The 22001-nt window shown below is 47.4% G+C and overlaps 1 long non-coding RNA gene across 1 annotated transcript in view; it reads right to left on the bottom strand.

Annotated features, from left to right (window-relative positions):
* Nucleotides 1-11052: 11052 nt before the first annotated feature.
* Nucleotides 11053-22001, bottom strand: part of LOC102161781 (uncharacterized) — a 36160-nt gene continuing 25211 nt past the window's right edge. Inside the window, exon 3 of the long non-coding RNA XR_014817584.1 lies at nt 11053-15164. This is a non-coding gene — a long non-coding RNA (uncharacterized LOC102161781). The remainder of the gene's footprint in view (nt 15165-22001) is intronic.

Genomic DNA, 22001 nt, shown 5'->3' with positions numbered 1-22001 from the left:
CCATGGCATGGAGCCATGTCACAGAAATGGGAGTATAAATGGCAATTTGCAAAAAGACTAAAGAGAAGACTTGTGTAAGATGATAGTTTCCAAACCAACTGATCACCATAATTAATTGGGAGGCTTAAAAACAGATTCCTGGATCCCAGCAACAAGTATCATGATGACAGTAAACCAGAGATGGGACCAAGACTCTATATTTCAAAGCTTTCCAGTGATTCTGATGATGGAAATCACTGTGCTGACAATAAGAAGTAGCTAGAATGGGACCAGGTCATGAAAGGCTTTAAAACCCATGCTACGAATCTACTGTTCCCCAAGATTGTGCTTGACATAACCTGAAACCCTTAGACTGTGCTTGGGAACTAATGGTCAGGAAAAAAAGAAAAGAAAAGAAAATGTGGTATGTCCACACAATTAAATATTATTGAGCCACGAAAAGGAAAGAAAACCCCTTAATTTCCAGGTAAGAGAAATTCTAAGAGGAAGTCCACATGGTATCCTGGATATAAGTCAGAGCTGGGCTCTTATTCTGGCTCTATCCCTCATCCCCTGTGGGACCTGGAGTATGAACCTCAATTTCTTTATTAGGAAAAATAGAGAAAATAATCGTTGCTGTGGAGATGAAATGGGAAAATATATGCATAAACATCTAGCTCAGCGTAAACACCCAATAATGTCACTGAAATGTTAGTTGCCCTCCAGGCACTTAGCTCTTGCTCTGCCTGTTGTGTCAGAGGTGCTGATTCCTGGCTTGGGGGCAGTGGGGAGGAACAGGGGTGGAGGGGGCAAGTGGTGGTGGGGCTGGAGGTGGTGGTCTAGAGACCAGGATTGTAGTACCTATGACCTTGGACCCCTGGCATTCTGCCAGCTGTGGACCACACCATCATGAGTCATTGGTCCCTGGATAAATAATTCAACCTTGTTATAATTTAGCATTCTGTGGTCACCACTGGAGACCCACCAGAGTCAGGCCAGGCCTCTGTGGCACTGAAGGGCTCTCATGGACTCCCCTGCAAGCTCAGCCTTCAGCCTTGATTTCCATTAGCTCAGGATGGAGGAGAAAGGGCACATTCTAGAAGCTCCCAGGGTTCTACACTGTGACTTAGAGACAATAAAAAGGCTTAATTACTTTGGGCTGAAGCACACAGGCATTTGACATTTTGAAAAATGGTTTTATGACATTTCTTTGATAGGTCTGGACCAAAGGCAGCTGCTTGTAATTTAGGGAGGTGACAGAAAAGGAGAAGGAGAGGGAACAAGGAGGAAATTTTTAACAATACCCCCTAACATTTACAGAGTGCATTACACTTTTCAAAGTAGCTTTACATTCATTACTAAATTGTTCGATTTTTACAATTACTGAATGAGAGAGAGCAAGAGACATGGGGGTGAAGAAATTCTTCCACTTACTAACTGGATGTGCTTTATGAGGTTAACTTCTCTAACCTCAGCCTTCTCTTCTTCACAGTGGGGATACTGACTGCCTTGGGGATCGTGGCAACAATTAAATGAAAAGCAAATTGTAAGCAAAGTCCCTGGTGGAGCTGCTAGCACAGAGCAGTTACTCACGAACTGCGAGTTTCCTTTTCCTCCCATTATGTAGTTGTGCCAACTGAGGAGAGAGAAATAATGTGAATCCATAAAATGATAGGAACCAGGGATATTTTTCACATATAGACTCTCAGGAAAGGCTAGTTCCCAAAATAAAACAAAAATTTCTTGTTATAATTCCCCCAAAATTCCATACTGGGAATAGAATCTGAAATGGGTTTGTGGGCCTCCTAATAAGTGAGAAGACAGAGACCCACCGTGGAAAGCAACAGCCAAGCAGATGGGCAAGGGGAGAAGGAAGCTCATGGAGAGTCTGGCTTTTCTGCCAAGTTTCCAATGGAACAGCCTGGCAGGGAGCACAGAACAAAGAGCATCAGAGTGAGGGGACGTTTCCAGCGCGAGGCTGGGAGTACATGCCACAGCAACGCATCACCAAATCAAGGCTGGAAATTATCTTGACAGATTGAATGAAATGAATAGGATGAAATCCAAAGGAACTAAACTCAAGGTCATGCATCAGGTTTGAAAACCCAATAGCACAAAATATTGAGTGAGAAAACCTGACTTAAAAGCAGAGAATGCTTTCCACTTTCTATCTGAAGTGGCAGGCAATCAGAAGGCAGTAGTAGATGTCGTAGAAAGAGTACTGGATTGGGGGTTACGATTCCCTGCTCTGTTCTCACTCTACTTAAGTTGCGAGTCCACCTGGCTGGGCCTCAGCCTCCCTCCCTATAAAATGAGTGGCTTGGACAACTGGATGATTCTTATGGTTTATGTTAACCTTAATATATAACTCTCTCATTTTATCCAAGTCAAGAAGCCTTGGTAGTTTTACTTGGTTCTAAGTTCCATAAGAACCAATAAGATGTAAACAGTAGTTAACAGTAGGAATACAGTGGTCACTTAAGACAAGGCAGGAGTTCCCTTGTGCCTCAGCGGTTAAAGAACCTGACTAGCATCTATGAGGACACAGGTTTCACCCCTGGCCTTGCTCAGTGGGTTAAGGATCCAGCATTGCCATGAGCTGTGGTGTAGGTCGCAGATGTGGCTCGGATCCCGAATTGCTATGGCTGGGGCGTAGGCTGGCAGCTACAGCTCTGATTTGACCCCTAGCCTGGAAACTTCCACATGCAATGGGTGTGGCCCTAAAAAAGCAAAGCAAAAAAAAAAAAAAAAAAAAAAAGACAAGGCAATAGCCCATCTCACCTCCATTGCGGGGCAGACCGCTTTACGTAGTCATTTTGGGGGGGAAAGGCACATTTTGAGGGGTCTATAGGAAAGCTCAAGTCTCCCCAGAGAAAGCTCTCCAGGATTGTGAGAGAGCATATTTGAATTTGGAAGAAGTGAGAAACCGGAAATATTTACTCTCAAGGAAAAAAAAAAATGGAAAGAAACCTAATATCTATAATTCCAATATCTGACAGGCTGCAGCTCACAAGATGAATCAGGATTATCCTGATCTCTCACTTCTGCAGTCCAGACAAAGTGGGTCACCTGGAGCTCAGCATAGGAATCTGCCACAGTGGTGACGGGACAGGAGGCCCATCACACAGAAAGGTCAGGCCTGTGCCCTGGGAGCAGCCTCGGGAGGCTCAAGGGGAGACCAGCTACGTCCAAGATCTCTTCTCATTTCGAGATCCGAGGATTCAAATCAAGGAAGAAGCAGGAGGTACTGAAGACAAGGCCACTGGAAAAATGAGAGGAAAGAAGTTCCTGTTGTGGCTCAGTGAAAACAAATCTGACTAGCATCCATGAGGATGCAGGTTTGATCCCTGGCCTTGTCAGTGGATTAAGGATCCGGCGTTGCTGTGAGCTGTAGTATAGGTCACAGACACAGCTCAGATCTGGCATTGCTGTGGCTGTGGCGTAGGCTGGCAGCTATAGCTCTGATTTGACCCATAGCCTGGGAATCTCCATATGTCGTGAGTGTGGCCCTAAAAAGACAAAAAGAAAAATGAGAGGAGGGAAAAGGGAGGTAATGAGCAGAAAGGGCCTGGCTGCCTCTGTAAATGCCACATTCATCACATGACCAGGCAAGGCAGCATGGCCAGTGCACTGTCCCTCACAACCCAAATGGGGGCCAGCTGGTGAGGGTGGGAGTGATGGGACAGCAGAGCTCAGTGGCTTCTGGTTTCTGTCCGTTTTGTCTTTTAGACTGTTGAACTCCCGAGAGCAGGGATCTTGTTTAGATCTTTCTGCTCCCCCATCAGAACATCGGTTAGCTCCTGGCTCCACTTCAGACACACCACTAGTGCTCAATAAACATCTTGTCAAGTGCCTGCATGAATGGACGGAGGAACAGCTAGAGCTCAATAAACAGCTATTGATTCAATTAATTAATGGGAAATTGACTCAGCCTTTCATTCTGATCTCAGGAGGGTGAAACTATGAGAAAGGAAACTCACAATGGAAACAAAGATGGACATGATGAACACTAAGGAAGTACGAAACACGGTGGCAGAAGGAAAGGAGAGAGAGGAAGGAAGGAAGAAAATGCATATAAAGATCAGTGATAGGGCCACTGTATATGGAATGACTGGCCAGTGGGGACCTGCTGTATATCACGTATATCGCAGGGAACTCTACCCAATATTTGGTGATAATCTACATGGGAAAGAATCTGAATAAGAATGGATAGGTGCATATGGATAACTGAATCACTTTGTTGTACAGCAGAAATTATCACAACATTGTAAATCAACTGTACTTCAATAAAACTTAAAAAAAGATCAGTGATCGGGGATCATTAGTACTGGCTCCAGGAATGGCACTCCACCCATCCATCCACCTATCTATATATCTGTCAATTCCTTCTGCAATTCCTTTATTCATTCCTTTGAGCAGCTTTTTTCAAGAGCCTCCTGTTAATCCAGCTTGTTCTTGAGATTACTTAAGACACTACAAGGCATAAAATCCAGCTACTGCTTCTAGTGTCTATACCAGAGGCTCCTAAAAAAGAATACTGTTAAAAAAAATAATAATATAAGATGCATGGCGGTTCAAGATCGCCCAGCAACTCAATAGTTTCCTAGACCATCAGGGGCCAGATCAGAGGGGAGCTCTAGGGAAACTGTTTTTAAAATACTTCTCTGGCTGCCTCCATTTCTGAGGCACCTCAAATTTCTTCCCATGTAGTTCTAAGGGTTACCAGTGGGTGATGCACTGTGTTTTTGGGGGTCTCAGGGCACCTGACACCAGCTTGAACATCTATTATGCCTTGCTGAGCTGAAATCTTTGCTCACCACCAATGGCAGGTGCAGTAGCCACAGAGGGTGGCTGCCAAGGCCAGTGCACTGGGGGCACCACCAAGGGCCCTGTGGCTGCAGGAAGTGTTCTCTAGTACTTGCGTTGAAGCCACTCATGCCCCACACCTACCCATGCCCCACACCCAGCATAGGTGACCAGGCTGGAGACATTGTTTCTCTTTCTCTTTCCACTGCAGCAGCAGTTGCTGGTTCTCTTAGACCATTGCCATTGATGACTGTCATTACAGAACTGCTCTTTTATAACTTTTTGGTACTCTTTCCTACAGAAAAGGGCTCAGACAGCAGACCAGTGAGGCTGGGAAGAGGTCATTCTAAGGGCAGAGTCCTCATCCCCACTCCCCACACTCTGGGCCATTATTCTTTTTTTTTTTTTTTTTCCATTTCTTCGGTTGCTCCTGCGGCATAAGGAGGTTCCCAGTCTAGGGGTCTAATCGGAGCTGTAGCTGCCAGCCTACGCCAGAGCCACAGCAATGCGGGATCGAAGATGCGTCTACAACCTACACCACAGCTCACGGCAACACCGGGATCATTAACCCACTTAGCAAGGGCAGGGATCGAACCCGCACCTCATGGTTCCTAGTCGGATTCGTTAACCACCGCTCCAAGACGGGAACTCCTGGGCCATTATTCTTAAATCTAAGTTCTGGGTCTCCCTTCTCTCTTCTCTTAGGATGAACTCTTTTCCAGGAGACGCCTTGGGTCCTCATATAAATAGATCCCTAGTGGGCTTCCCAACAGTCCACCAAACTGGGAGTGTCCCACCATCAAGGGATGAACCGCATGAGTTGTTCAGGAAGTCGACTAGGTGGGTCCAAACCAGTTATGCAGTCTGGAACGGTCAGCTGAAGATTCAAGGCCTCATTTAAGCTTAGCAGCACAGAGCCCAGTGCAGTGATTGATTATTGATGCCTGCCACATGCATCATAAGGGCAAGGGCGTCACATGTGCCACATCTAGGCCCTCCCAGATCTAGGCTACTGTTTGCCTTAGGAGGGTAATGAGTAGATAGGCAGGGAAGGGACTTGAGACTTGAGTATTTAAAGTGTTTAGATGTGAATACTTCATTATATCTCACAACAACCCTGAGAAAGAGATACAATAATCCCCTTTTACAGATAAGACTCTAAAACTCAGAAAAGGTAAGTAATTTGCTCAAAACTAGATAGCTACCAAGAGCAGAGGCTGGGTTCACACGCAGGCTTCTTAGACTCCAGAAGCCATGCTGTGTCTACCATGTCTCCTAGTGCTTAGGCTGAAAATGGGATGGACCACAGGACCATTGAGCACGGTGATGAGGATTTGGGTCTTATCCTAGACAGAACTTTATCCAAGCTCCACACATCAGCAGACATTTCAGTAACTCACCTGGCAATGATGATGGCTGGTAATGATGAAGACTATGGGGATATGGCCCAGGTCCCCCTCCTCATAAAGGGTTGGCCTTCACCAACCTGAGAAAGGGTTAATGGCCCCCAAAGGCATCTTTAGATGAGATAGATAATCAGACTGACTCCTGATCATCTCAAAACGCACATATTCATCAGAGTTACCCAAGCCCCATAGGAGCACTCAGCCAGGAGATTCAGCCAAATGCTTTTCTTAAATGCAGTCTCTGTCCTTGCTGACACCAATCACGGTGGCAGGTCACCTTTGACTCCCGGCTGTCCTTGACCATAAATGTGTCTGTGTGCAGTAGCTGGTTTTTACACCTGTAGCTTTCCTGTGTCACTTCGCAGTTTAATAAAGCATGTCGCACAAAGGCTTTAATTCCACATTTATTTATCTCCAAGTCTAGCCACTTCAAGTAAGAGTGTTAAGGTGCCACAAAAGGCATTAGAGACTGCTCTCACGTCTACCCTACTCCAGAACACACACCAGCTAATTCCCTTATTCCACGCCCCTCTGGGGCAGGAAGTGGGATTATAGCCCAGGTCAGCTACTTTCTTCAATCACAATGGGTTCTCACAGATGCATGAGCCCTCAGGGCAGTGCCAGTCACTGTGGAGAAGAGAAAACAAGACAGAATTCTCAGACCCTGCCCTCTCAGAGATGCGAGACCATCCAGGCACACCCACACCCCGCAGCTCAGAATAAAGAGCTGGATTTTGAGGCAAAAGAAAAAGATTTATCAAGTCTTTTTTACAGAAGTAAATGTAGACCTGCATTCTCAGGGAAGCCTTCAAGAAAAGTAGCAGGGGACAGGGGGTAAAATCGGGGTCTTAAAATAGACTTGGATGAAAATGCAGAGAAAAGCTGGTCTGGGGTCTGGCCTCTGTCCCTTACTGGCTGGGTAACCTTGACCACATGTCTTTTCTGTGTCTCAGTTTCGTAATCTACCAAATAGGATGATCATATGCCCTCCTAGGACTGTGGTCCTGGCAACTCCCTGCCTCCACGAGTGCCCAATAAAGTGCCAGAATGACAACAGGACACCTTAGCAGCAATTCTGATATCCCTGAGGCTCTGAGAACCCAAAGTGATTTTTGTAACTCATTTTGCAGCCCTACCTGACCTGACCAGACAAATTTGTGGTACAACCCGGCCTGAATTAACGGGAACCTGTGGGTGAACTTATTTATCCCACAAAGTAGGAATAGTCATATATTTCACTGTATGAAAAAATAGTGGGCTTGATCATGGCATGCTGCCTCAGACCCCACCATATAACGTGTTCACATACCAAACTCCGAATAGTTCTGAGCTCTGAAACACCTCTGGCCACAAGAGAACTGTATGATTATATGGCCTTGGCTAAACGGAGAACAGCAGGCATTTCCGACAACGAACCCCTGTGAATGTAACAACTGTTACAGAGAAGAAGGCTCAGCAGACTTTTTTCTGTCAAGGGCCAGATAGTAAATATTTTAGGCCTGGTAGGCTGCATATGGTCTCTGTTGTAACTGTTCAACTCTGTAGCAGGAAAGCAGCTACCACAAATGGGCATGGCTGTGTTCCCATAAAACTTTATTTACAAAAACAGACAGCTGGCCGGGTTTGGCCCGTGGGCTGTGATGTGCCAACTCTGATGTAGAGGAAGAGGTTTGGGACCCGGAAAGAGCCTCTGAGGTCACCTGCTCCACCCCACCCCCATGCCACGCTCTGATCTCTGAGAGGGGCAGGAGAAGGCAGAGCCAGGTCCAGAGTCCAGGCCTGCAGCTCTCTCGATACCAGAGTACTATGGCAAGACTCCCCTCCTCCCTGACAGGGACTCTACCCTGCTGCACAAGCCTTCCGACACCTGGGAGCAGGGCAGAGAGCCAGCGAGCCTCTTTGGATCCTGATTCAGTGCCAGGGAGTGTCGGAAGCAAAAGAGAATCTGAATTTCCTCATTCAACCAAATGGAAATGCCAACTCAAAATCAAAAGCGATGAGGAGTGTAAAACCACGTCTCAGTGCTCTTTGTCCATAAAGGCCATTTGGCCAACCGGCCAGGCTGCAAGAGTGGGTGTACCAGCCCAGATCACAGCCGGAGTGAGGGTGGCAGATGACAGCCACCCAAGGGCCTGGGGACAGGCAGCTCTGCTTGCCATCTGCCAGGTCCCATCCCTCTCCCCAGCCAGCCCCGGAAGAGCTCTGCCTTTCGGGAAGGCACCGCAGGGTGCCAATGCCTCTTCAGTGTCACACCAAGAAGTGAAAAGCAATGACAGATGCTCACTGAAGGCTCTGGGGTTGGGTGAGAGGGCACATCTCAGGTAGAAGCCACAAGCTGTGCCTGCTGGGTGAGGAGCAGCTGTGGGGAGAAGTGTTGCAGCCAGCCTGGGCCCAGGAAGCCAATGGAAAAACAAGGTCCAGCGGGTACCGGAATCAAAGAGGTTTAGCAGAAAGGAGCTTTAGCAATGCTGTGCTTCAGCCCCTGCTCCGATTTTACAGGGGAAAAGACTGAGACTTGGCATCACAGGCTCGTCAGCAGAAAGGGCTGGTGTAAAACCCTGGTGTTCTGCGCCTTGGCCAAGGCCTCTCTTACCTAAAAAGCCTTTGTGCTTAGAAAATGTGTCAGCCTATTAAAGTGGATATAACAGTAGTATCTACGTCACAGGGTTGGTTTGAAGGTTAAATGAATAACTACACAGCAGAGGCTTTCCCAGAAGTGAGTTTCATCACTTGGGCTGTCCTGTTGCTCCTCTTTGTTGGTTCAGACTGACTAATTGATTTTTTTGTGTGGATGAAAAGAATGGCCTGACTGGTCATTGATCGAATCAGCATAAAGACTTCTGCCTTTGTATTTAGCCGAGAGAGAAGGGAAGATATACCGCTGACTGTATGTATATATTGCCACCCTCCCTCCATATCTATCTTCTATCTCTAGCCCCTATCTTGTTTTATATATATATAAAACCTTGTCCTGGAGACCTGATTAGAAGCAAACCAAGAGTCACTCCTGCCTCCCCCAGAATAAAGAGAGGGTGGGCAGACAGCCCAGAAACCCTCCTCAGTACCCCTGTTCCCCACAATAGCCGTAGCTCTCTGAAACCCCAGGAAGCATCACCAGTTGCCAGGTGGATCCTTCTGCCTCAAGCCCACAGGTCCCAACCTGGAAGCATCGTCTTCCTCATACCCCGGCTCCCTGTCTTACTCATTCTGATGGAGCCAGGATCACAGAGTGGCTAAGAACTCTGGGTCTGGGACCAAGGATGCTGGATTCAGATGGCAGCTCTACCATTCATTTGCTGGGTGACCTTGGGCTAGTTAATCTCTCTGTACCTTGGTTTCCTTATCTGTAAAAAGGGAAGAAGAACGGTACCTCCCTATTCAGCACTGTACCCATGTGAGTTAATAGTAGTCCATGCCCACAGCCACCATCCTTTTCCCAGGCCCCAAAATATGGGGCAGCCTTGGCTCCAGAGTGGGCCATGATCCTGTGCCCCAAACATGCTTTATTGTCCAGCTCTGCCCTTGCATGCCCTGCTCTGAGTGGCCCTTAAGCATACCAAGTCTGCCTTCCTCAGAGGCCACTTTTGGGAATGCCCTTGCCCTGCTGGTTTCCTTATGCTATTCATGAAGAAGACTTTGCTTTACAATTTTTTTTTTTTTTTTGTCTTTTTAGGGCTGCACCCACCACACATGGAGATTCCCAGGCTGGGGGTCAACTCGTAACTGTAGCTGCTGGCCTACACCACAAACACAGCAATGCAGGATCTGAGCCACATCTGTGACCTACACCACAGCTCATGGCAACACCAGATCCTTAACCCACTGAGTGAGGCCAGGGATTGAACCTGCATCCCCATGGATACTAGTCAGATTCCTTTCCACTGAGCCGTGACGGGAACTCCTGCTTTCCAAATTTTTAATTTCAGGACCCTTGAATTTTGCTTCCTGCCATTGAGTTAGCTCTGCTAATGATATCTGTCAAGAAAAACAGTCATACCCTGTTCCTCCTTTCTTCCTTTAATATTTGAAGTCACTGGTCAGCTCTCAAGAGTGGCTTACTTTTTAGAATATGTCACAACATTTTCTCTCTAACAAAGTCCTCAAGGCGGTGGTCAAGCACCTCAGCTGGGTTGTGTTCCCAGGGCACCCAGAGGAATACTCAGTGAAGACAGACCTGTTGGTCAGGTGACTGGCCGGCTGACTGACAGCCCTTTCCGTGAGCCGGGCACAAGGCCCCCGGGCCAGCTCATAAGGGAAGGGGGCCTAGTCCTGGGCCACAGCATCCAAGGAAATGAAGGTCAACTCCACCCTTGTTCCTTTGATCTTACTTTGGTCTCCCTCTCCTCAGGCACACTTAGGCCCAGACTGGCTTCTGCCAAGATCCTGCTGGGTTCCTGCTCTAGCAGGGCCTGAAAAACCAGTTCCTGTGAGTACTGGTGCTGCCTTATGGATTTGCCTGGCAGGGGGGCCAGGGCCTAGTTCCCCAATCGATACTGCTCAGCAGAGGCCTTTTTAGAACAGAGCCAGTGAAAAAGGGAAAGGGTTGTTTGCTTAGTAAATGGATCTTTGCTGGAGAGGGATGGTATTTTCTTTCTTTTTCCCCTCTTAGCTCCCTGTCAGTCACTCTAGCTTCTATTTCCTCCTCTTTTTATCCCCCTCTTCCCTCCCTGCTCTCTCAGCATAATAAAATGTCTTGTGGTAACGAAGTAATAGCTTTCAGTTTTGATATAAATTTTTGGAAGAAGATGAGCCATACAATAAGTGGGTGGATGGATGGATGGATGGACTAATAGGCCATAACTATCTATGACCTATCATGGGTCAACCATATGACCCTTGAGCTTGTTGGCCAGGTCTTGTCTTTTTTTTTTTTTTTTTCTTTTTTAACCTGATTTCCTAAAATCATTAGGGCAGGGCTAAATTAAATGCTGACCAAACTCTCCCGATAATTCTGTTTTCTTTAAATTGGTGGCTCCTCACTCATATTTGTGGGTTGGGTCCATTAGGCTATGGCATCCTTCCTGGGTAACTAATCAGCACTCTAGATGTGCTGTCACCAGTGTCACCCCTTTGAGGCCTTCTATCCATATATCTGGTGTGTCCATCATCAGTGCTACAAAACACAAAATAAGCTTCTTCATTTAATGATTGGGGAAGCTAAGGACTAATGGGGTTAGGTGACCAGTCATGGCAGGAGTGTCCTGGAGCCCAGAGTAGGGTTATTAGGATTAGAGTCAGCCAAGGACTTTCTGCAGTTGGATGGGTCAGGTAGATCCCAACCCAATGACTGGAAGCCCCGAGGAGCCCCAGACTTAAGTCACCTTCTCCTTCTAATTTGCTAATATTTGTTGAAAAGGACAGAATAGAGGTTTCTCTCCAAGTATAAAGATACATTTTTTTAAAAGGCAGTGGGGAAAAGAAACAGAAGACAAGAAGGAACTGCAAAAACCTGGAGAGGAGTTCCCGTCATGGCGCAGTGGTTAACGAATCCGACTAGGAACCATGAGGTTGCGGGTTCGATCCCTGACCTTGCTAAGTGGTTTAATGATCCAGTGTTGCTGTGAGCTGTGGTGCAGGTTGCAGACGTGGCTTGGATCCTGTGTTGCTGTGGCTCTGGCATAGGCTGGCGGCTACAGCTCCGATTGGACCCCTAGCCTGGGAACCTCTATATGCCGCAGGAGTGGCCCAAAAAATGGCAAAAAGACAGAAAGACAAAAAAAAAAAAATCTGGAGAGAAAGGAGTTGGCTTGTAAAAACTGGGAGAAAAAGAAACTGACATCTTTGGATACTCCGGAAAGCACAGGAGTCATAGGGTATGGATCTGGGTTGCCGAGGAGATGGAACTAGATGCTGGCTTGTTCCTGACCAGAATGCTCCTTGCCTGAACCACCTCCAGAGCTCTGGGCCTGAACCATAGGCCTCCCTGGTCCTTAGAAACCACTCCACCCATTAGAAGACACCTTCTTGAAGTCTTGGTTTTGTTTCTCTTAATGGCCCTTCATTCGCCAGGCCCCTAAATGATGCCTCAGATTAGGACAAGCTATTTAAGGAGTCTCTAAGAAAAAAATCTCCAAAACTGCCTGTGTTCTGAAAATTGCTCAATTAGAGATTCATTTCTTTATCACAAGCAAATTTCATGCATCAGAATCATTCAGAAGACTGTTAAAACAAATTTATCTGCCTTACCCAGGTCTGGGATGGGACATGATAATTTCCTGATAATCTGCATTTCTAGCAAGTCTCTGAATAGTGCTGATGCTGAAGTCCTACCACTGAGGATCCTTGGCTTAAAGTATCACAGTTGTTACTGGTTCCACCTTTTAGGGCAAGTGGCATGGTGAGATGGGAAGAAGGATTCTGTTTGGAATTAGGCACACTAGGTTTGTCTCTTATTAAGTATCCTTGGACAAGTCCCTTTCTAGGTCTCAGTTTTCTCATCTGTAACCTGAGAGTTCTACTGAACAGAACAATCTTTCTCTGAATTTTGCTTTAAACAATTTGTGAAATTGATGGGGTTTTTTTGGGGGGTGTGTGTTGGGGGGCGGTGGCTCCTGTCTCCCCTGCATTGGAATCATCCAGGGGCTTATTAGAAGAAATGTAAAATCTTTAGTCGGCCATCATTTTGAGTAGAGACTCAAAACCATTCTCTTCTTTTCCCACTAGTACTAGATTTGCAAGATGCAGTTGATTGCATAACCCTCACAATAAAGACTACATTTACCAGCCTCCTTTGCAGTCAGATATGACCATGTGACTAAGTCTGGCTCCTGGGATGGGTGTGGATACATGTTTGCAGCTTCCAATATCCCCTTACAGGGAAAAAATGTGTTCTACACTAAGCCTTTCTCCCTTCTTGCCAGTAAAAATTGTTGAACCAACTTAAGTCAGTCAGAAAATATTCACTAAGCAACTACCATGTCCCTGACATTCTTCTGGGCATTTGGAACACCTCAGTGAATAAGCAAGACAAATATTCTTGCCCCAGTGCAGTTTATAGTCTAACAGGTGGAGACATACAATCAACATCTTTAGGGGGCCACCATTCAACCAGCTACAAGCACCAAAAAGCATGCAATGTAGTACTGCAAGGGGTGTGCTTGGCCGCAAAGCTCAGCGAGTCAGATGGATGAGCTCAATCCTCAGGATAGGTTTCTGTGAAGTGAGCCAACAACTTTGGCTGTTGAACATACACTGTGGGGTGGGTTCCAGCCCTGGACATATTCCAGTGGAGACCAAAGGCTAAGGACCGCCCCTCCTGTACCATTTCACTCTTTACAAAATGGCTTCACCTCCTTTCACCTTATCTGATCAGAAACCAGCCCACAAAGGAAATAGTCATAAAACCACATGGAGACCTAAGACTATTTAAAAAGCAACACACAAACAAGGCACCCACTTCTAAGCCTCAGTTCTTCATAGAGGAAACAAGGTTGGGGGGTTTGAAAGCATGAAAGAGGATACATTTTGACTTGGCTTTGACTGAGGAAAACAAACTTAGGAGGCCCAGTGCTGTGAAGTATGAGGATTATAAAAACAACTATTTTTCTGGTGCCCAGGAACTCAAGTGCTGGGTGTTGTACATGTATTATCTTGCATCACCACAGCCAGGAGTGTAACCAAAATATGTAACAACCCAGGAAGGGGAGGACACCAACCTCTTAGCACTGATCCTGCCCACATTTTTGGAACCGGGTCTGCAGCTCTTGCTGGGTCAGACACAACCTTCAGGTTGCTGATGCTATGGACATTCTGAGGGTCCCAGAAAGGGGTGGCCAGGGTGTTTGGGAGAGAGGGAAATGCAGGGGTTTAGGGCAGTGGTTTTACACCAGTTGCTTCAGATGGATCTGAACGTGTATCTGTTATTTGTGTGTACCAGATAAACAACAACTTTACAAGGTAGATGTTGTTATCTCAGTTTCATAGATGAGGCGCCAAGGCTCAAGGAGTGGGGGTTCCCCTGAGGGTCTATGGCTAGTAAGTGAAATGCTGGGCTGGGAAGGAAAGGATGGCAGAGTCACTGGGAGAGTGTGGGAGTGTCTGGGCCCCAGCTTCAGAGAGAGTAGATTTCAGCTAGGAAATCTCCTCTGACAGCTCTCATCCGAGGAGCTTAGAGAAAAGCAGCTACTCATCGGATAGCTTACGAGGGGGATCTCAAGGCAGCTTTTTCCTCCCCAGGGAGTCCCAAGTCTCAAGGTAAATATGGTGAAAACTCATCAGCCGTGCCCTGACGTGGAGGCCTCCCTCCCCACGAGGGACAGGGCAGCATTCCAGGGTCCAGCTGGGCAACTCTGTGTGCAAGGAATGGAATAGAATGGAATGTCCAGATATTGCTGGGCAGAGGGCCAAGGAACAGAATATTTCAACGTGGCGGCAGGAAAGGCCCGGCTGAAATTAAACCAATTGGCTGATCGTGAGTATTTGTGAAACAACACTCGGCATGTAGAGCTTTAGCAGGTGCAAGAGGTCAGCTGGGGGGCCTTTCACGGGTGTTAAGTCACATGGCCAGTGTGGTGAAGGGGGGGCTGAGTATCCCACCCCTGCTTCAGCCACAGCACCCCTCTTTCATTGGGTTTATACATTAGGGTGCAGACTCCAATTGCACGGAAGGGTTCTAGTGCTATATAATTTTTTTAAGTTGATAAACCACGGACCTCATTCACTCACCCCATTTTACTGACGAGGAAACTGAGGCGGGGGCCGGTGATTGGCTGTCACATCATGGGAGTGGCCTCCTGAAGACCAGTCCAGTTCCCTGTCCCCATGGCCTTCCCCTTCCTTACCGTGCGCCCAGCACTCTGGAGGGCAAAGGGACCATGGAGGAAAAGAAAAACAATGCTCATCCTCACTGGGCAGAGAGTAGGCCGACTTGATTGCGGAGAAAGGATCAAAAGACCCAAAGCTGGCGTCCGGGATGAATTATGTCTGGCAGACAGTCCAGGCTGCAGAGGCTCAGGCAGGGAGAGGTCAGTTGTTCTAGAATGTTAGTAGAATGTTAGTGATGAGAGGGTGACTTAAGCTGGACCCTGAAGGTTGAGCAGGACTTGGAGGAGCAAAGAGGAGAGACAGGGGAGACTCATTTGGGAGGAAGGGCGTGAGAAAAGGGCTTGGTACTGGGTAGAGGAAAGACCTCGCTTTGAGGAGGCCTGGGTAGGTAGCCCTGCTTCTCAGCCAATCACCTACTGTCTCAGATTGTTCTTCAATCATATGACAGGGACTTAGATCAGAGTTCTGGGTTCCAAACTCTCCTGCCATCGGTATCACCCAGGTCGGGGGCTTTCTAATAACTCAGGGTCCTGGGTTCTGCTAGTTCTGAGGAAGATGGTTTAAGAACTACCCTTTGAGACTCTCAAGACCCCTGAGTTGCCTTCCAGCTCTGAAATTCTAGGATTTTTTTTTTCCTGCTTTTTAGGGTTGCACCTGCAGCCTATGCAAGTTCCCAGGCTAGGGGTTGATAAGGAGCTGCAGCTTCTGGCCTACGCCACAGCCACAGCAATGCCAAATCTGAGCCACGTCTGTGACCTACACCACAGCTCATGGCAACACCAGATCCTTAACCCACTGAGTGAGACCAGGGATCAAATCTGCGTCCTCATGGATACTAGTCAGGTTTGTTACTGTGGAGCCATCACAGGAACTCCCTGAGATTCTATGACTTTATGATGCTTCCACGGGCAGTTGGCTCTCTCCCCATGGAACTCCAAAAGCGTACTATTCTCCAACAAGTGTGTGCCCGTCCAGAGACTCCAGGAATAGGAGTTGTATCTTTCAAGGAGGGAATTAGTCCCCACCCCCCCATCTCCACAAGCTCCGCAAGTCCCCAGGCACCTAAGGCTTTGCTGGCTGGCGACGCATTTGCTCCTGGTGTTTATCCAAAGCATGATGATTATTGTTTGAAGCTGTCTGTGCCTGGGGCATTACCTTGATTCCAACTATCCCATCTCTCCCAAAACAGGCCCACGGCCTCTCCCTTTCATCCCATCTATCACCTCTAGGGAATATACACACCCAGGAACAGCTGGCTGAGGCTTTAGGCTCAGCACCAGGATATATACCTTTTTCAGAGTGAAAAATTACTTTTGTTGGATATTTAATCTAGACTCATTGGAAGAAAATTAGGAATTGTACATTAGAAATAAAGAAAAAAGAAAAATCACCCCAAATCTCTCTCTCTCTCTTTTTTTTAAGGGCTGCACCTGTAGCCTATGCCATAGCCACAGCAATGCTGGATCCTTAACCCACTGAGTGGAGCCAGGGATTGAACCCATGTCCTGCCGGATATTAGTTGGGTTCATTACCACTGAGCCACAATGGGAACTCCCCAAATCTCATTTTAATGAGCGAGTCTTCCAAACTTTTTTTCTATCCAAATGAAATCCTACATTATTTCTTTAGTAAAGTCACTTTCCCATACTTCTCACCTTGTTTGAGAGATTAGAAACTCTTCCTCAGACATTACCTCTCTTATCCTCTCTCCACCAGATCTAAGAACTTCCATCTGTATACACACTCTCATCGTCCCTCCTACTGCAATGCAAGTGGACTTGCTCTTGTCAAAAACCAACCCTCCAGCCAACAGGGCACTGGAGCCATCCTTTCTCTCCTCTTGGTGACTCCACTCTGGTGACTACCCAGCTCTCCAGTATCCTCAGGGCTCATTCTCTCCATCATTCCCAGTAGCACACAAACTCTCCTCTCTTTACAATCCCCTCCTGGAATGTAAATTGGTGCAGCCACTATGGAGATTCCTCAAAAAACTAGAAATGTGTTGCCATATGATCCAGCCATCCCACTCCTGGGGATATATCTGGAGAAAAATGTTAATTTGAAAAGGCAATGCACTCCAATGTTCGTAGCAGCACCATTTACAATAGTTGAGACATAGATGCAACCTAAATATCCATTGACAGAGCAATGGGTAAAGAAGATGTGGCATATATATACAATGGAATACTTAGTCATAAAAAGAATGAAATAATGCCATTTGCAGCAACATGGATGGACCTAGAGATTCTCATACTAAGTGAAGTAAGTCAGAGAAAGACAAATACCACATGATATCACTTATATGTGGAGTCTAAAAAGTGATACAAATGAACTTATTTACAAAACAGAAACAGACTCACAGACAGAAAACAAATGTATGGTTACCAAGTGAGAAATAGGGGAGGAATAAATTAGGAGTTTGAGATTTTGCAGGCACAAACTACTATGTATAAAATAGATAATCCACAAGGTGCTACTATATAGCACAGGGAACTATATTCAATATCTTATAATAAACTAAATGGCAAACAATCTGAAAAAGAATATATATATTTTCTATATCACTTTGCTATACACCAGAAACTAACATAACATAGTACTTCGATTAATCAGTCAGTGAGATCATCAAAACACAACCCCCAGCACTGGGGTAAGTCATATTGATTCTGTGGTGATTCCCTGGGAAAAAGGAATGGGTTGTATCACACTCCAGAACAGCAGACCCTGATCAAACATCCCCATTTTCCTATTCCCTAACTTGCCCAAAGCCTACTCTTGAAAAATCGACTTCTAGATGCTTCAGCTCTTCATCTCAGCTTAGGTACCCCACAGAGCAGGACGACTCCCTGGTCTGAAGGTTGGCCAAGCCTCTCAGATCTGGAGGCCCCCCCACCTCCCTCTCCATCCCCTGCTGCTCCCTGGGTTATTCTGGAAGCCAGCCTGGCACTCTGGCCAGTGTCATGCGGGTCCCTGAAGGTTTCTGTTTCCCTGGAGTCCCTGCAATCACTGAAAGGCCCAGCTTACTCATATAGCCTTTCCCTAATTTATTTGTCAGAAACAGGACAGATGCTGACTGCCTGGGGGATATGAGGGGTTCCTGGAAACACTCACCTGTCCTCAGGAGCTGCCTGTTCATGGAGCACTTGGGTGCCCACTTTCCTTCTAGGTAAGGAGATTCTGACCTTTCCACACCCAGTGCATGTTTACATGTTCGCACAGGTCACAGGCATCTCCTTAGAACTGGGACCAAGAGGAAGGGGAGAAGAGAGGCCCTCAGTCCTCTCCTGCACTTATAGTCACTGGATCACAAAAAAACTGCATCCCAAGGTGAATGACTTGCTCAAGGTCATGGGGTCAGCAGGGTTTGAGGTGGGATGGCAGCTTTGTCTCCAGACCCCATTCAAATCTCTTCCACACCCCCGGATGCAGGGCCCTAGGCACTTACACCTCCTTCTACCATACAAGATATTAAACATCCTATCTTATGATTGCATCAGTATAAAGACAAATGTAATCTTGGCTGGATTCATTATTCTATATCCTTTATTATATTATATATTCATTTTTTCTTGCGATTTTATTTTATTATTTTATTTTATTTTTTGTCTTTTTGCCATTTCTTGGGCCGCTCCCCTGGCATATGGAGGTTCCCAGGCTAGGAGTCTAATTGAAGCTGTAGCCCCGGCCTATGCCACAGCCACAGCAATGCGGATCCGAGCCGCATCTGCAACCTACACCACAGCTAAGGCAACGCTGGATCCCCAACCCACTGAGCAAGGCCAGAGATCAAACCTGCAACCTCATGGTTCCTAGTCAGATTCGTTAACCACTGAGCCACGACGGAACTCCTTTTCTTGCAATTTTAAAAGAAACTAAAATCAAAACCTTTTCATGGCCCCTCAAAGTTCCGAGGGGCTCCACGCCCAGTGCCAGCTGTCCCCAGGGACTGTGGGCCTGCCCTGCTGACTCGCATGTTCCATGCTGCATGGATACACTGCAGCCCTTGTCAAAGAGCTGCCATAGCTGTGTAGGGAGATGAGATTATTAGGAAGGAAAAAAGATCTAGCTGATTAATAATGTAAAATACCTGTGCGTCTTACCCACCTCCAGCTGGGAAACACACAAAAGCCACAGGTGATCTCCCAAAGAGCCAAGAGGCTGGAGTTTGGGTTCTCCAGGGATGCTCACCCCACCCCCAGTCCTCACCTCCACACCCCGCCCTGACAAAGCCAGCATCACCAGACATCTGTCTACTGCCACTACAGAAAGAGCCCTCCTCTCCTGCAGGTCGACAGCAAGGACTTTTATCATGAAGATCAAGGGTAGGTGCGTGGTGACTGGGGATGGCTCTACCCTTCCAAAATGATACTGGGAGAGGCGTTCAATTAAGAGGCTGAGTGACTCTGTGCAGGCCTTTAAAGATCCCAGGTAGAAGCTTCAGTAATTCTACTGCAGGTAATTGCCTGAGTCCATGGCCTGTCTTTTTGCCTTCTGGGAGGAGGCATCTAGAGCAGAGATGGCAAATGTGGGTGGCATGTGCTGCCAGGCCCCCTGCCCAGATTAGAGCAGACGTTTCCATTCAGTCACACACTCTGTCTGCAGAGACTGGTGTGGGCCTTGGAATCCTTCACAAGCCAGACAGTGCGGGGTTCAGACCGTGCCTGCAAGTCCACCCATGCGAGACCTGCTGGCCGTTCTTGGTCTCAGCCATCTTTTCAGTGCTTACTCCCTCCTCTCTTTTTGTAACTTTAAAGAAATAAGTTCATTAGAAACCCAAAGAGTGCTGCATATTTTTAACCCTTGATTATAATTTTAATAAGTGTACACACACACACACAAATCACTATTTCTATTCACAAAAAAAGCCAGGTTTGAAGAGGTTAAATATTTAATCCAGAACCTAATAACTGACAAGTGGTAGAGCTAGGGTCTGAATGCAGACTGACTGGGAGTTCCCTTTGTGGCTCAGCGGTTAATGAACCTGACTAGGATCCATGAGGATGTAGGTCCGATCCCTGGCCTTGCTCAGTGGGTTGGGGATCTGGCATTGCCATGACCTGTGGTATAGGTCACAAACTTGGCTCAGATTCTGTGTTGCTGTGGCTGTGGCGTAGGCTGGCAGCTGTAGCTCTAGTTCGACTGCTAGCCTGGGAACTTCCATATGCTCTGAGTGTGGCCCTAAAAAAGCAAAAGCAAACAAAGAGACAAACAAACAAAGCCCTCAAAATAAAAAAAACAGACTGACTACCCAGGCCCAGGACATAGCTTAATGGAGATGTGAGTTCTAATAGCGATGCCTTAAGTTAATGCTAAAACACTGAACCTGGAAATCCTGGCAATGGAGAGCTAGGGACATTGGGGTATCGTTATCCCAGAACCACGCCATGGGGTCCTTCCTAGTGAGACTGAGAGCTTAATTTGTTGTCCATCAAAGGCTCAAGATGTGGTAGGAAAACTTTAAGAAAAGGGAAGCGGGCTGCTCTGGGGGACATGCATCTGCTTTTCCAGGGGGCACATCGGTCTTTCTTAGGATGCTCTCAGCTGCCTGCCTTTTGACTCCTTGGGAGACCCCAGCCATGTCTGGGCGAGAGTCGGGTCTCCAGAGTGGCCTCTGCATCAACTATAGGAAAGCTCCCTACTTCTATATTCCCAATAGTCATCTCCCTAAAGGAAAACTTTAGCTTTGTTAAGTCACGTACTTGAAAGAGGTTATAATGAAGTAGGGGAAAGGTAAGCCAAGAGTCGGCCCCGCCCAGCATCTGGGAAGCATGGCAGTGAGACTGGGCCACTGGAGGTAGACCCTGCCCTGCAGGGCCACCCCCTGCAAAACAGAAGGCACAGGAGGGGTGAAGCCTGAGGGGAGCGCCTTATTCTCCTCTCTGCTCCTCCTTCTCTGTCTCAGCAGCCCATCTACTTCTGTGGTCTTTCACTCCTGGTCCACACCACTGTGATTCACAAATCCCCATCTATGTGACCCTCTCCTCTGCCAAGACACTTGGCCCAGACTCTTCCATGAGCAAAGGTGAGGGTAGGGTGAGGGCAGGATATTAGTGCCCATTAAGCACTTACTATGTGCAAATACTCTGCATATCTTATTTCATCTTCAGCCCCTGAGAATGGCTGTACCATCTGAATTTTACAATGGTGCCAAGGAAAGTGGAAGGGACTAAGCAATTTGCCCACGCAGCTAGAAGGTAGAGCTAAGTGACTGTCCCACGTCTGTCTGACTGTACCAGCCAGACTCCCCCTGTTCCTCTCATCACAGCCCATCAAGCTGAGAAATATATCAGGGCTCTCACATTGCTGAGTTTTAGCCCTCCTAGGTGACAGCCTCCCTTCGGTGGGGTTACTGATGTGTCAGACTCACCGGCAGGGTGCATTAAACCCAGATATACCCTCCACCAGATCCTGATTCAGGAGTCTGGAATGGGACCTGAAAATCTGCATTTCTGACGAGCTCTCAGATGCTGCTGCTGCTGCTGGGGTCGAGGGGAGACCCACACTTTGAGAATCGCTGCTTTAAATCATCAGATTGGGTATCTCACGGCATTTTCAGCCTTCTAGCAGGAAACTATATGGTGCTCTGGGGATTTTTCCAGCGACCCTGGAATCATATCAAGAAGACAGCTGCCTCCGCATCCCCAGGCAGCCTGCTTTGCTGGAGTCTTTGATGTGCTTCAAGGTGGAGCCAGAGAATGTGCTCAGTAACTTGATCTTTGGAGGAGGGCACCTCGGTCTGGGCTGCCTGCCCTGATCCCGCTGAGGGCTAGAGCAGGGGGGACGAGAGGGAAGACCAGAAGGCCAGGACAGCAGCTGTGTGGCTGCCTCTGGAGGCTGCAACTAAACTTTTCATCAGCTGGAGCCCTATTTGCCCTCAGGGTGAGTCGACTGGGGCTGACAGGCTATGGCAGATGCGACTCAGTCACAGCAGCTGCCTTCACCTGCCCCCTAACCAACACAAAGTGGCAAAGGGGGTGAAAAAGCAGAGCAAATGCTCCCCTGAGGTGCCCCATCCAGGGTTGAGGGGGAGGTTGCCTCACTGTCTGG

Source organism: Sus scrofa, chromosome 1 (assembly GCF_054392235.1).
Source record: "Sus scrofa isolate SSC_HxYL_T2T_F1_AM1 chromosome 1, Sscrofa_HxYL_maternal_Yorkshire_Landrace_v2.0, whole genome shotgun sequence".
NCBI classification, from domain to species: domain Eukaryota; kingdom Metazoa; phylum Chordata; class Mammalia; order Artiodactyla; family Suidae; genus Sus; species Sus scrofa.
This window is presented reverse-complemented; position numbering and strand designations above follow the sequence as displayed.